General features: G+C 45.9%; 1 protein-coding gene across 1 annotated transcript in view; it reads right to left on the reverse strand.

Moving 5' to 3' along the window:
- Positions 1 to 14,620, reverse strand: part of LOC309386251 (perilipin-3-like) — a 33,686-nt gene extending 19,066 nt beyond the window's left edge. The window contains exon 1 of the mRNA XM_081941403.1: positions 14,556 to 14,620. The gene's annotated coding sequence lies outside the window, so the exon portion shown is untranslated. The remainder of the gene's footprint in view (positions 1 to 14,555) is intronic.

Below are 14,620 nucleotides of genomic sequence, written 5' to 3' on the forward strand. Positions count from 1 at the left end.
TGAAGCCAGGACAAGTAATGGGAGCTCACTCCGTCTTGTGGCACTAGGGATTCAAACCGCTGAACTGCTGACCTTTCTGATTGACAGGTCTTGGCCACTGAGCCACCGCGTCCTACAACAATACGTTAGAGACTTTAATACTAAATTTAAGAGAAAAATCTTTACTGTTTAACAAAGAACTTGCAGCATTTTTTCCCCTAAATGTTATATTTAGCTCTGGATGAAAAAGCTAAATAATCTTATGTTCATTAACCCTGACATTTTACATCCCAATTAGTGCTAGTAAAATGTTTTTTAAAAAAATCTGCAATGACTCTCGATTATCTAAACATGAAAAGGTTAATCAGCATCACTCAATATTGTACAAATACCACTGTGCTGAAATAATCTAAATGTATTATGCATGGTTCACAACAATATAATTTAAAAAAGGAAAGGAAACTGGACAGTGGGCAGGAAACAAATGAGTAGATGGAATGGCATCTTCCCCCAAAGGGGCAAAGTGGATTGGCTGGCATAAAACACTCGACAGAAATATTTCACTAGGTTTGTGCATGCTGTAAACCAGGCATGTCCAAAGTGCGGCCCGGGGGCCAAATGTGGCCCTTTTTCAAATTTCAAGCGGCCCCCAGCCTCTTCTCCCCACTGGAGTTATTTGTTTAGTCTTTCATAAAATACCGTATTTTTCGAAGTATAAAGATACATCTTTTTCCCCTCAAAAAAGAGGCTAAAAATCTGGGTGCATCTTATACACTGAATACAGCATTTTCTGCCTCCCAAAACTCTGCCTCCTTCACCAAAATGGCTGTGCATAGCCTTTAGGAGGCTTTCAGAGTGCTCCTGGGGCTGTGGAGGGCATAAATGAGCAAAAAACGGGCCATTTTTTGCTCAACTTTGCCCCCCCCTAGCCCCCAGGAGCACTCTAGAAGCCTCTTAAAGGCTATTCATGCCCTTTTAAAAAAAGGCCCATTTTCGTGGGAGAGTGCAAAAACTTTTTTTTTAATTTGCCTCTTCAAAATCTTGGTGCGTCTTATACTCCGAAAAATACGGTAGTTAATTCGCATTTAATGTTAAGGGTTCAAAGAATGTCAGGCTGAATGATCGGCCCCACACATTTTCACCTCACCAAATCTGGCCCTCCTTGCAAAAAGTTTAGACACCCCTGCTGTAAACCATGGTTCGCTGAAATTCAGAGCTAGTGGGGCATGTTTTCAGAAAAATCTATAAAACCAAAAGCCTTCTTGTGCTCTGGAGAATAATTTGACCCCTTCTTCTTTGTGGCAGCCCCTCAAATACTGGACTGCTGCTATCATGTCACCCCAACTTCTCTTCATTAGACTAGATATACCCAATTCCCGCAATTGTCCTTCATATGTTTTAGGTTTGTAGGACACCAACGGCTGATGAACTGCTTCAGGATGTGACCGGGGATAATCCTCAAGCATGTGGGAAGGTGTGGACATGCACGGGAATAGATCAGACCAGCTCTCAATCCATTCCAGATTTCCAAAGAGGCGATGATGCCCAGCCCAGAAGACTTGATCTTCAGATACCACAGGTTGAGAAGGCAGAGTAAGGATTGCAATCTGTAGGAGCCCAACCCAACTAACAGCCGCAGTGTGCCTTTCACCAACACAGTCAGCATTGGGTTGTGTGCAGATTCAATCAAAATAGAACTGGAAGGACAATCTTAGCAGTATATATTAAAAGAGATAAACAAAAGCTATGGTGGGATATTGATCTGATTTATAGGATTAATTCAGCATACGCTAGAACACACAACGTGCCAAGGGAAATACATGTTAAATATCTTAGAAAGACTACAAGAGATGAGGTCTTAGGAGCTCAAAGGGTGGGACCACTAAAATATAAAGACAAAGAAATAGCCATTCTTAAACAGATTCCAAAGAAAGTAAGAGATAAGAGGAAGAAATATTCCTCTTTAGCAAAGAAATTATATAATAAAGGAATCTGGTTCAGGTGGTTATTGCCAGAAGGAATGCTGATTTTCTGGGAGGGCAATAGAATTAGAATCAACACAGTTGTGGAGGCGGAGGCCTTCATTAAAAAAAACATAGTGCCCTCCTAGATGAAACAGGGGACAGTACACAAGATATGAAAGAGGGAGGGGCCACGTGGCTCTGCCAGCAGACAGGGGGGAGGATGCAACATTCAGAAGACTCAGGTCACAAAAATGAGTTGAAACATTATTGCAATTGTTGTTATAATGTAATTTTGGAAGTGATACAAAAGATGATTGAATATATTGATGATTGAATGTAAAATCAAAAGCTGCCAATGTTTATTCAAATTGTGATGTTTTTTGTTCTTCTTTTTTGTAAAAGTTGTGAGATTTGAGGGGATTTCTACCTCCCGCAGGATGTAGCTATCAAAATTTTCTATACCTATTTACCCTTTTCCTTAAAACATTTGTAAAAACCAATAAAAATATAGAGCTGGAAGGGACCTGGGAGGTCTTCTAGTCCAACCCTCTGCTCCAGCAGGAGACCCAATACCCCAAGGTGCTTTTTTTTCCCAAGATGCAACTGGGCTTTCTGTTTTTTCTTGGAAGACGTTTCGCTTCTCCTCCAAGAAGCTTCTTCAGCTCTGATTGGATGGTGGAGACATGGAAGGATTTATTCTCCTTGCAGACAAAGCTGGTCATTTGCATCCTTTGAGAGGGTCGTTGAGGCCACTTGGAGAACCATCAACAGAGTGGGGAGAGAGGTGACATCTATCTCCAGTCTACCACAACAGTCCTTTCAACAGTTCCAAGAAGACTCCACACTAGTAATGGCTAACCTTTTTGTTGTCACATGCCAAAAGCGACAAGCTCCCACGTTGTACCTGCGCCCATAGTGCAATGTGCGCGTGACACACACCCCGTATGTGCATGTGTGACCCCTGTGCACTCCCTCGTGCATGCATGCACAACACCCTCCCCTGCACTCTGTTTTGGGCCTAGTAGGACTCTCTGCAGCCTCCTTGGACCAAAAATGGGCCAGGGTGGGGGCACCACACATCTGCGGATTCCCCCCACCCAGCTCCACAGTGCATGCAAGTGCACCTCCCGACAGCCATCTGATTTTCGGGTCTCTGCTGTGCACGCTCAGTCGAGCTGAGCTAGGGCGACAACTCTCATGCTCACAGTGAGGACTCTATGTGCCACCTTTGGCACATGTGCCACAGGTTCCCCATCACAGATCCACACCCATTTTCATCACTCAGGTGGCCCTGAGGATACAGACAAACCTCCAAGTGGCCTCAAGGACTCTCTAAAAAGAATGCAAACAACCGGCTGTCTGCAAGGAGGACAAATCCTTCCGTTCCCCACCATCCAGTCAGTGCTGAAGAAGCTTCTTGGATGAGAAGGCAACTGGACTTTCTTTGTTTTTCTTTGAAGACGTTTCGCTTCTCATCCAAGAGCTTCAATTCTGACTGAATGATGAGGAATGGAAGGAGTTACGCTCCTTTGCAGACCACTGGCCATTTGCATTCTTTTAACAAGTCATTGAGGCCACCTGTCAACATTGAACAGCCCCCTCTCAACAGAGAAGGAGGGATACCACATCATCTATCTCCAGTCTACAACACAGTCCTTTCAGCAGTTCCAAGAAGGCTCCCCACCCATTTGCACCACTCAGGTGACCCTGGGGACACAGAGAAACTTCCAGGTGGCCTCAACGACCCTCTCAAAGGATGCAAATGACCAGCTGTCTGCAAGGAATATAAATCCTTCCGTTCTCCACCATCCAGTCAGAGCTAAGAAGCTTCTTGGATGAGAAGCGAAACCTCTTCAAATAAAAAACAAGAAAGTCCAGTTGCCTCCTGAAAAAAAAGCATCTTTGGGACAAGGATCTTCTTAAAAACCTCCAGGGATGAAACCCCCAAGATCGCACGTAATCACTCAAAAAGATTACACACTCAAACATTCAATGCATGTTATTGCCTGTTCAAGACCCTGACATTGACTGCGGGGAGGGAGGGAGGGAGGGAGGGAGGAGGGACAACGTGACCTGTTGACCAATTGTTTCTGCTCCATGTCCCAATGCAGCAACCATCCAATCGATTTTCATCCCAGAGAATGAATCAAAGTTGGAGCCAGTCCATGGGAACGTTCTCCCATGAGAAAGTCTTTCCCCCCCTCATCTTCAACTGCAGCCAGGTAGAATATTTTCTTAGTAATGAAGTTGCTATCAAGTCCAGGACGCGAGAGACCAACAATACAGGAGAGCTGCAAACTTTTGCAACTGGGGGTGTTGGCGTGTCAAATGCATTCGTTGGGCCTCCTGGACTGCAACGACCTTGGCTCTGATCTAGCAACATTTCCTTAGAAAAGTCTACCGCTGGGCTAGCGATGTGGCACTTCTATGCCTAGGGATAGTCTACCTTGGATGATTAATTGTTGGAGATCAATAACTCAGGAAGGTCATGGTCTGGCTTCCAGCGTCTTTGAGGGGTGTCACCAAGGCACCTGGTTAGCTAAGAAGAAGTCCAGGAGAGATCATGGGTCACGCTGAAAATGTGAAGTACGCAGGGCGAGCCTGACTGAATTATAATCCTCCATGTGTAGGCGCAATCTACCCTCAGTGACTACGTGCTGGGGGTAAGCAACCTCAAGAATGCTTCCGCCTCGCCACTCAGCTGGATTTGCAGACCAGGTGTACTGTTTGGGCGTGAGAAGAATGCTTTGAACCCAGAACCAAAGAGAAGATGTTGTTCTCATCTGGCAAGTAATCTGGAATTTGTTGAGAAGGAACCCGTTTTTCCAAATGTCCGCCCACGATTTTCGTCACGTTGGGCAACACCACAACACCAGCACGCAAGGTTGCCCTTGGTCTTCTTTGTGACACCCTCTCTTGCACCATTCCTTCCACTGTCCTCTTAGCCAAGAGAGAGAGAAGAAGGAATGATGTCTTCAGAAGAAGACTTATCCATGCCTGGCTGAGAAGTGATATGGGTTGTGTTCTAACAGAGGCTTCCCAAGAGCATGAAGCAGACTCCTGGTCCTGACAAAAAACCCTTTTATTCATTGACTGTGAATTCTGCTCCTTCACATCCAGCAAAATCTTTCAAGGGAGGATTTACGGTCACAGACCTTCTCTGGCTTGGAGAGCTGCCAGGCCGATCTCTGCAGAACTTGGCAAGGAGTCTCGGAGAGTCAGGAACCAATTAAGCGAACTAATTGCCTCCTGCAAACTCCACTCCCCTTTCGCTCCTCTTTTATTTCATCTGGGAGGGGCCATTCATCATCCACCTGTGGCCTTACTCCCAAGTCGACCCGTTCTTTAGCTGTTCCCTTCGTCTGGCAACTCTGCACATGCGCACACTGGGAACAGGCTCCAGCTGTTCTTCTGCCCCACTGATGTCTGACTCCGAAGGCAGCTGATAACTGGCATACGGCTCTGGCCCCCTCTCTGCCTCCGACACAGAGCCCTCATCAGAGCCTTTCCCAGACTCCAGGACTGGCCCATCTTCCTCCCCAACCTCCTCACTCTCCGAATCTGCTGCCAGCTCCGCTGGGCACTGACGGGGCACAACACATCCATGGTCATCTTAGCCAAGAGAGAGAGAAGAAGGGAAGATGTCTTCAGAAGAAGACGTCTCCAAGGCTGGCTGAGAGGTGATGTGGGTTGGAGGAAATACCCAACGATCTTTGTTATGGTTTTTAAGGTCCATATTTTCCCCAAATCCATGGTGGTACGTACTCCTGTATTTCCAAGAAGAAGCAGGAAACTTTACAGATCCCATGTTATGCCACAGTGCTGTCCCAAAGGTAGACTTTGGTAAGAAAATCTTGCTAGACCGGAGCCAAGATCTTGGTCGTCTAAATGCATTAGACACCCCAACACCCCAGTTGCAAACGTTTGCAGCTGTGTCCTGTATTGTTGGTCAGCTGAGTCACTTTCTGGAAAAGCCCGTTGCATCATTTGTCAACCGAGTCTTAATAAACGTGAAAAATGCTAGCAAACCGTAATACCGTTTGTCTTTTGGGCTCAGGGGTAGTCAATTGTGGTTAAGGACTAACCGTACCTTGTTCGCTAACATATTCCACGGTTGCTCCACCTTTTGCAAAGTTAAGATGTATCAGTGGTGGGTTTCAAATTGTTTTAGAACCTATTCTGTGGGAGTGGCCTATTTTGTGGGTGTGGCTTGGCAGTCATGTGACCGGGTGGGTGTGGCCAACCTGACACCACTCATGCACACCCAGTCACATGACACCCCCCCCCCAAGCCATGTGGCAAACTTTTTGGGGACTCCTATGAAGGGTGGGGGGAGGAAGAGAGGGGAAAACTTGCCAAAAATAGACAATTGCAGGATTAAGGGCCGAAATTAGGGAGATCTGAGAAGGCAGGTCAGAGAGGAATCCAGTAGAAAGCTATCACACGCTGGGGAAAGAACTTTGGGGGGTCGGAGGAGAAAAGACAGAGAGGAATCCAGTAGAAAGCTATCACACGCTGGACCTCTCCATGCTTCTCCGTTCCCCACCTCCACTCCCAGGTATGGGACTTGACACCGAATTCGGCTAGGATAGTGCGGAGGGGCCGGGGGGTGGAGCAAGCGACAGGGCGGGGGCAGACGTTCCGGAAGTTACTTCCGGGTCCACCCCCTCTCACCGGATTGGTAAATTTCACCATCCGGTTCTCCCGAGCCGGTGCAAACCGGCAGAAACGCACCACTGAGATGTATGGACTTCCAATCCCAGAATTCCCTAGCTATTCCTATCTTCAAATGGCTAAGATGGAGAAAATGAGGGTTATACGTATATCCCTTCTGTAATATATATACTGTCTCAACATAAACATAATATAACATAGGACCTAACACTGTGACGGTGAACCTATGGCCTCTCTGCAGGCATGCAAGCTGTGGCCCCTGCTCAGCTCCACCGCGCATGCGCATGCCAGTTTTGGGGCCTCTGCTGTACATGCACAGGGAGCATGTGGGAGAAATGCACTCATGTGCAGGGGGTGGGGGGGCCATGTGGGGGGCATGTGCTCATGCGAGGGGGTTGCGCATGCATGCATGGGGTCAGGTCACATGCAGGGACATTGCATGGACATGCGCAGGGGTGGTGGGAGCACAGGGGCTTGCCCCCGCATGCGTGGGGGGTGGGGCATACGCAAGGGCTCATGCGTACATGTGAGTGGGGGGCATGCCCCCCCCTGCACATTGCAGTATGGGTGCGCATGCTTTCGGCACGCAGCAACAAAAAGGTTAGCCATCACTGCCCTAACATAGATTATAGTATATTATGGGTTTATATTGATACATCAAAAAAGCCGCAGTGTTTAAATCCTTTTTACTTGATTTCCCTTCTTAATTTAGTGGCATTTATCTTAATCCTTTATTCCATTATTTAAATTAAATCTCATTCTGACTTGGTGATTTAATTTAGAGTTCTCCAACTAATGTATCAGCGTACAGTACATCGAAACCCTCATCACCGTTGATGGCACCCGTGGCTCGACAGTAACAGAATAACAGAGTTGGAAGGGACCTTGGAGGTCTTCTAGTCCAACCCCCTTGCTGAAGGAGGAATCCCTACACCATTTCAGACAAAAGTAGCCATCAGATTAAACACTCCACATCACCACTGAAACTATATTTTAAACAGTCTTCACGTTATAAGTCTTCATATTTCTACTTCTTCTTATTTAATTTTAATTAAAATTCCTTGCATGTAGCCTTCCAATTCTTGGCAACGGACTTATATTTATGACCGTTCGATGGTCCCGGAGTCCCGTGATCCCATTTTGCGACCTTCTCACAAGCAAAGTCGATGGGGAACCCAGATTCACTTAATAACCGTGTGACTAACTTAACAACCGTAGTGATTCCCTTAACAACGGTGGCAAGAAAAGTCATAAAACGGGGCAAAACTCACTTAACGTTTAGCAGCGTCGATTTTTTGCTCAATTGTGGTCGTAAGTCGAGGACTATCTGTAATATGTAAAAAAGTTCAGATTTGAAGGTCTAATGGCCATACACATACACATTCACACCCACACACCTGGGTAATGACCTTAGTGCATTTTTGACCTCACTTACGCCTGCTTGCAGTGCCCCATGGTTTAGGGTGCTTTTGCCCAAAACCGGCGTTTACTTCCAGTTCCTGGAAAGAAAATTGCCCAATAGGGAACAATAGTTTCACTTTATGACTGTGGTGTTTACTTAACGACTGCCGCTTTAGGATTGTCCCGGCGTAGGACTGAAATTGTGGGCTCAATTACGGTCGACAGCTACGTCCTGAATTGATTTCTCTCCACTGCGCAAGGATGCTACAACTAAATGGAAAATGCACAGGTGCGCATACGTCCTGGGCGGCCCACAGTCTGAGGCAGGCCCCCCCCAAATACCTCGACTCATCCATCCCCTCATAACGTTCCAGATGGTTTACAGATAGTTCTCAACTTACGACCACAACTGAGCCCAACATTTCTGTTGCTAAGTGAGACAGTTGTTAAGTGAATTTTGCCCCGTTTTACAACCTTCCTTGGCAAACCTGTTAAGTGAATCATTGTACTTGTTAGGTTAGTAGAAGAGAACCTGGCCTCCCTACTGACTTTGCTTGTCAGAAGGTCGCAAAAGGGCATCACGTGACCCCCTGACTCCGTTTCCAAGGGTCTGGGTTTTGATCACATGACCTAGCGGGAATGCTGCAAGGGTCCTCAGGGTGAAAAGCGGCCATAAGTCACTTTTCAGCGCTGTTTTAACTTTAAATGGTCACTAAATGAAGTGTTGTTAAGTCGAGGACTACTTGTATTGACCCCTCCAAACATTTGTTACATGAAAACTATTTTAAACAATCCTTTAACTAATAGCACTACCAAGAATAACATTGATCCCTTGGATACTATCAATCCTCGGTGGTTATGACAGATAAATATAGATATAGATATAGATATAGATATAGATACAGATACAGATACAGATACAGATACAGATACAGATAGATAGATAGATAGATAGATAGATAGATAGATAGATAGATAGATAGACAGATAGACAGACAGACAGACAGACAGACAGACAGACAGACAGACATGGATGATAGATGATAGGAGAGAGAAAGACATGGATGATAGATGATATATGAGAAAGAGAGACAGAGACAAACAGACAGACAGAGAGAGAGACAGACATGGATGATACGAGAGAGACAGACAGAGACAGACATGGATGATAGATGATAGGAGAGAGAGAGACATGGATTAGATGATATATGAGAAAGAGAGAGAGACAAACAGACAGACAGAGAGACAGACGTGGATGATACGAGAGAGAGATGATATGTGAGAAAGAGAGACAGAGACAAACAAACAGAGACAGAGAGACAGACGTTTATGATAGATGATACAAGAGAGAGAGTGTGAAAGAAAGAAAGACAGACAGACAGACAGACAGACAGACATGGATGATAGATGATAGGAGAGAGAGAGACATGGATGATAGATGATATACGAGAAAGAGAGACAGAGAGACAGAGACAAACAGACAGACAGACAGAGAGACAGACATGGATGATACGAGAGAGAGAGAGAGAGAGAGAGACAGACATGGATGATAGATGATACAAGAGAGAGTGAAAGAGAGAGAGAGGGACAGACAGACATGGATGATAGATGATAGGAGAGAGGGAGACATGGATGATGATATATGAGAAAGAGAGACAGAGACAAACAAACAGTCAGAGAGAGAGACATGAATGATACGAGAGAGAGAGAGAGAGAGAGAGAGAGAGAGAGAGAGACAGAGACAGAGACAGAGACAGAGACAGAGACAGAATGGATGATAGATGATACAAGAGAGAGAGTGAAAGAGGGAGAGAGAGAGAGAGATTATAGGACCCAAAAAAGATCTTGACAAACTTGAGCAATGGGCCCTACCCAACAAAATGAATTTAAATGTGGAGAAAAGCGAAGTTTTATATTTAGGCAAGAAAAATGAAAGGTACAAGGACAGATTAGGCAATACCTGGCTTAAGACCAGTCCCTGTGAGAAGGACCTGTGAGAAGTCCTAGTGGTTGATCACATGAATATGAGCCAGCCGTGTGCAGCAGCCGCCAAAAAAGCTCATGCAACAGAGACAGAGAGTCAAGATCATGTGAAGTATTAGTACCGCATTATAAAACCGTAATAAGGCCACAGCTGGAATAATTGCATTCAGTTTTGATCACCATGTTACAAAAAAAAAGATGTTGAGGCTTTGGAAAAAGTTCCAAGAAGAGCAACTAAGAAGACTAAAGGTCTGGGGACAAAAAACATGAAGAACGGCTGCAGGATTTGGGTTGGGCCGGTCTAGAGAAAAGAAGAAGAAGAAAGAGAAGAAGAAGAAAAGAAGAGGGGAAATGGGAACACAGTAGTTCAGTATTTGAGGGGTTGCCCCAAAGAAGAGGGGGGTTCAAATTATTCTCCAAAGCACCAGAAGGCAAGTCAAGAAACGATGGATGGAAACTAATCAAGGAGAGAAGCAACCTGGAATTAAGGAGAAACATCCTAACAGTGAGGACAATTAACCAGTGGAACAGCTTGCCACCAGAAATCCTGGGCACTACATCACTGGATGTTTTTAAGAAGAGTCTAGACCCGGGGTGGCGAACCTGTGGCACGGAGAGCCATTTGTCAGGGCATGCGAGGCGAATGTGCGCACTGGCCAGCTGAGTTCAGCCTTTTTTAAAGCCATTTTTCGCCCTCCCCGGGCTCCAGAGGCTTTATAGGAGCCTGGGGAGGGCAAAAAGTGCCCCCCCTCCCCAGGCCCTCCGGAGGCTTCATGAGCTTCCTTGAAGCCTCTGGAGCGCAAAAAAACGGCCCTATGAGCAAACCGGAAGGTCAGTAACAGACTTTCAGTTTGCTCGTAGGGCCGGTTTTAGTCCTCCGGAGGCTTCAGGGAAGCCTCCTGAAGGTCCCTGAAACCTCCAGAGGGCCTCGGTGGGGTGGGGGAGGTGGGGGGGTGGGGAGGCTGTTTTTACCCACCCCAGGCTCCTATAAAGCCTCTGGAGCCTGGGGAGAGCGAAAAAAGCATGCAAAAAATGGGGGGGGGGGGACTGCTTCTCATGCAGGCATGCACACTGGAGGGGTGTCGCGTGTTGCATTATGGGTGTGGCACGCCCGTGCACGACCCCCACTGCGCTCCCCCCCTCTTATGGCATGCGAGCCAAAAAAGGTTCACCATCGCTGGTCTAGACAGTCATCTGTATAGGTTCTCCTGCTTGAGCAGGGGGCTGGACTAGAAGACCTCTGAGGTCCCTTCCAGCTATTCTATTCTATTCTATTCTATTCTAGGTAGGTAGGTAGGTAGGTAGGTAGATAGATAGATAGATAGATAGATAGATAGATAGATAGATAGATAGATAGATAGATAGACAGATAGATATAGACAGACAGATAGATAGATATAGAAGACCTCTGAGGTCCCTTCCAGCTATTCTATTCTATTCTACCTATTCTAGGTAGGTAGGTAGGTAGGTAGGTAGATAGATAGATAGATAGATAGATAGATAGATAGATAGATAGATAGATAGATATAGACAGACAGACAGACAGAGATGGACGGACGGACGATAGACGGATGTGTGAGAGATAGACAGACAGAGTTTTGATATATCAATATATCAAATTTTGATCAATATGCAGTATTTCTATACCTGTAGTTCTCGATTTATAACACCACCGGGACCAGAATTTCCATGACTAACCAAGGCGGATGTTAAGTGAATTGCGCCTGGTTTTACAAGCTTTTTCACCATGCTGTTAAGCGAATCACAGCAAATGTTAAGTGAGTCATGCAGTCGTTAAGCAACTCTCACTTCCCCCATATTGACTTCGCTTGTCGGACGCGGGCTGGGAAGATCACAAATGATCGCGGGATGCTGCACCCCTCATGAATGCATGCCGCTTGCTAAGCGCCCAAATTTTGATCCCATGACCTGGGATCAAATGCTATGACAGTTGTAAGTTTGAGCATTGTTTTTAAATCACTTTTTTTTCAGTGCTGTTGTAGCTTTGAACAGTAACTAAACGAAGGGTTGTAAGTCAAGGACTGCCTGTAATCCCATCCACCTTTGGAGGTCAACGTTGACACTTTGGAGAACTCTACTCTAAAGAACATAGGGACGCAGTGGCTCAATAGCTAAGATGCTGAGCTTGTCGATCAGAAAGGTCGGCGGTTTGAATCCCTAGCACCGCATAATGGAGTGAGCTCCCGTTACTTGTCCCAGCTTCTGCCAATCTAGCAGTTCGAAAGCATGTAAAAAATGCAAGTAGAAAAAGAGGAACCACCTTTGGTGGGAAGGTAACAGCATTCCATACACCTTCAGCATTTAGTCATGCCAGCCACATGACCACGGAGACGTCTTCAGGCAGCGCTGGCTCTTCGGCTTTGAAACAGAGATGAGCAGTGCCCCCTAGAGTCAGGAACGACTAGCACATATGTGCGAGGGGAACCTTTACCTTTGCTCTAAAGAAAGGAGGAGATCAAAGCCGAAGAGGTACCTTTCTGAAGTCTTTAAAATGTAGATTTTGTAAATTTAAAAAAGGAGAAAAAACAGACTTTCCTACGGAATCCTTGATCTGAGTCCAAGCATCATAAGCTCCCTTACTCAAAATGCCGTTTAACCCACTTCTCGGGTTCAATAATTCTAGCATCCTAGTAGAAGCCAAGATGACTTAGATGAGGGAATAGAAGGGGAACCCACCAAATTTGCAGATGATACTAAGCTGGCAGGAATACCTAACACCCTAGAACTGTGGTGGAGAACCTGTGGCATGTGGAGCCATAATTTGTCAGAATGCCAGCCCTCGGCAGCCCTCAGCTGATTTTCAGCCTTCCGGAGTGCCTGGGGAGGCTGTTTTCACCCTCCCCGGGCTTCAGGAAAGCCTCCGGAACCTACGGAGGGCAAAAATTCCCCCCTGCATGCAGGAGTCGCTGGCACATGTGCAGGTGGGGGTGGGCACACAGTTTTAGCACACCTTTAGAAAAAGGTTGAGGACCTGGGTATGTTTAGCTTAAGAGAAAGAAGGACTAGGGGAGACATGATAGCAGTCTTCCAATATCTCAGGGGTTGCCACAAAGAAGAGGGAGTCAAGCTATTCTCCAAGGCACCTGAGGGCAGAACAAGAAGCAATGGGTGGAAACTAATCAAGGAGAGAAGCAACTTAGAACTGAGGAGAAACTTCCTGACAGTTAGAACAATTAATCAGTGGAACAGAAGTTGCCTCCAGAAGTTGTGAATGCCCCAACACTGGAAGTCTTTAAGAAGATGTTGGATAGCCATCTGTCTGAAATGGTAAAGGGTTTCCTGCCTAAGCAGGGGGTTGGACTAGAAGACCTCCAAGGTCCCTTCCAACTCTACTATTGTATTAATAATACCACATATGAAGAACGGTTGCAGGAACTGGGTATGTTTAGCTTAAGAGAAAGAAGGACTAGGGGAGACATAATAGCAGTGTTCCAATATCTCAGGGGTTGCCACAAAGAAGAGGGAGTCAAGCTATTCTCCAAGGCACCTGAGGGTAGAACAAGAAGCAATGGGTGGAAACTAATCAAGGAGAGAAGCAACTTAGAACTGAGGAGAAACTTCCTGACAGTGAGAACAATTAACCAGTGGAACAGAAGTTGCCTCCAGAAGTTGTGAATGCCCCAGCACTGGAAGTCTTTAAGAAGATGTTGGATAGCTATTTGTCTGAAACGGTATAGGGTTTCCTGCCTAAGCAGGGGGTTGGACTAGAAGACCTCCAAGGTCCCTTCCAACTCTGGTATTGTATTGTAATATGAGGCAGCCATGTGTGGAGGCAGCCAAAAAAGCCAATGCATTCCTAAATTGCATTAACAGAGGGATACAATCAAGATCAAGGGAGGTACTAATACCACTCTATAAAGCCTTAGTAAGACCATACCTAGAGTACTGCATCCAGTTTTGATCACCACACTATAAAAAAGATGTTGAGCCTCTAGAAAAAGTGCAGAGAAGAGCAACCAGGATGATTACGGGTCTAAAACATACTATGAACAGTTACAGGAACTGGCTAGTCTAGTGAAGAGAGGGACCAGGGGAGACAGGATAACATCTTCCAATATTTGAGGGACTGTCACAGAGAGGAGGGGAGGTCAACCTGTTTTCCAAGGCACCTGAAGGCCAGAAAAGGAATAACGGATGGAAACTGATCAAGGAGAGATTCAACCTAGAAATAAGGAGAAATTTTTTGACAGTGGGAACAATCAACCCATGGAACAGAAGTTGCCTTTGGAAGTTGTGGGAGCTTCATCCCTGGAGGCTTTCAAGAAGCGACTGAACTGCCATCTGTCAGAAATGGTGTAGGGTCTCCTGCTTGGGCAAGGGGTTGGACTAGATGACCTGCAAGATCCCTTTCAACTCTGTAAGATGTGGAGATCTTCAATCTTGGTCTAGAGGCCCCTTTCAAGCTTCCCTTTTCTACATATGGTGCATCTATCTTATTGAATCAAATTCAAAGCTTAAAAGTTGTTGAAAGCATTGCAAACACACAGGAACAACCCAGCCAGCATAACAACACACTCCGTCGTATTAAATTACCTGGATCTTGTTACAGGATGGATGGTCTCTCCAGGTGGTTTATGGACAGGTTCCTGATACAAGTG

Source organism: Natrix helvetica (genome assembly GCF_964273705.1).
Source record: "Natrix helvetica genome assembly, chromosome: 1".
Lineage (NCBI taxonomy): Eukaryota > Metazoa > Chordata > Lepidosauria > Squamata > Natricidae > Natrix > Natrix helvetica.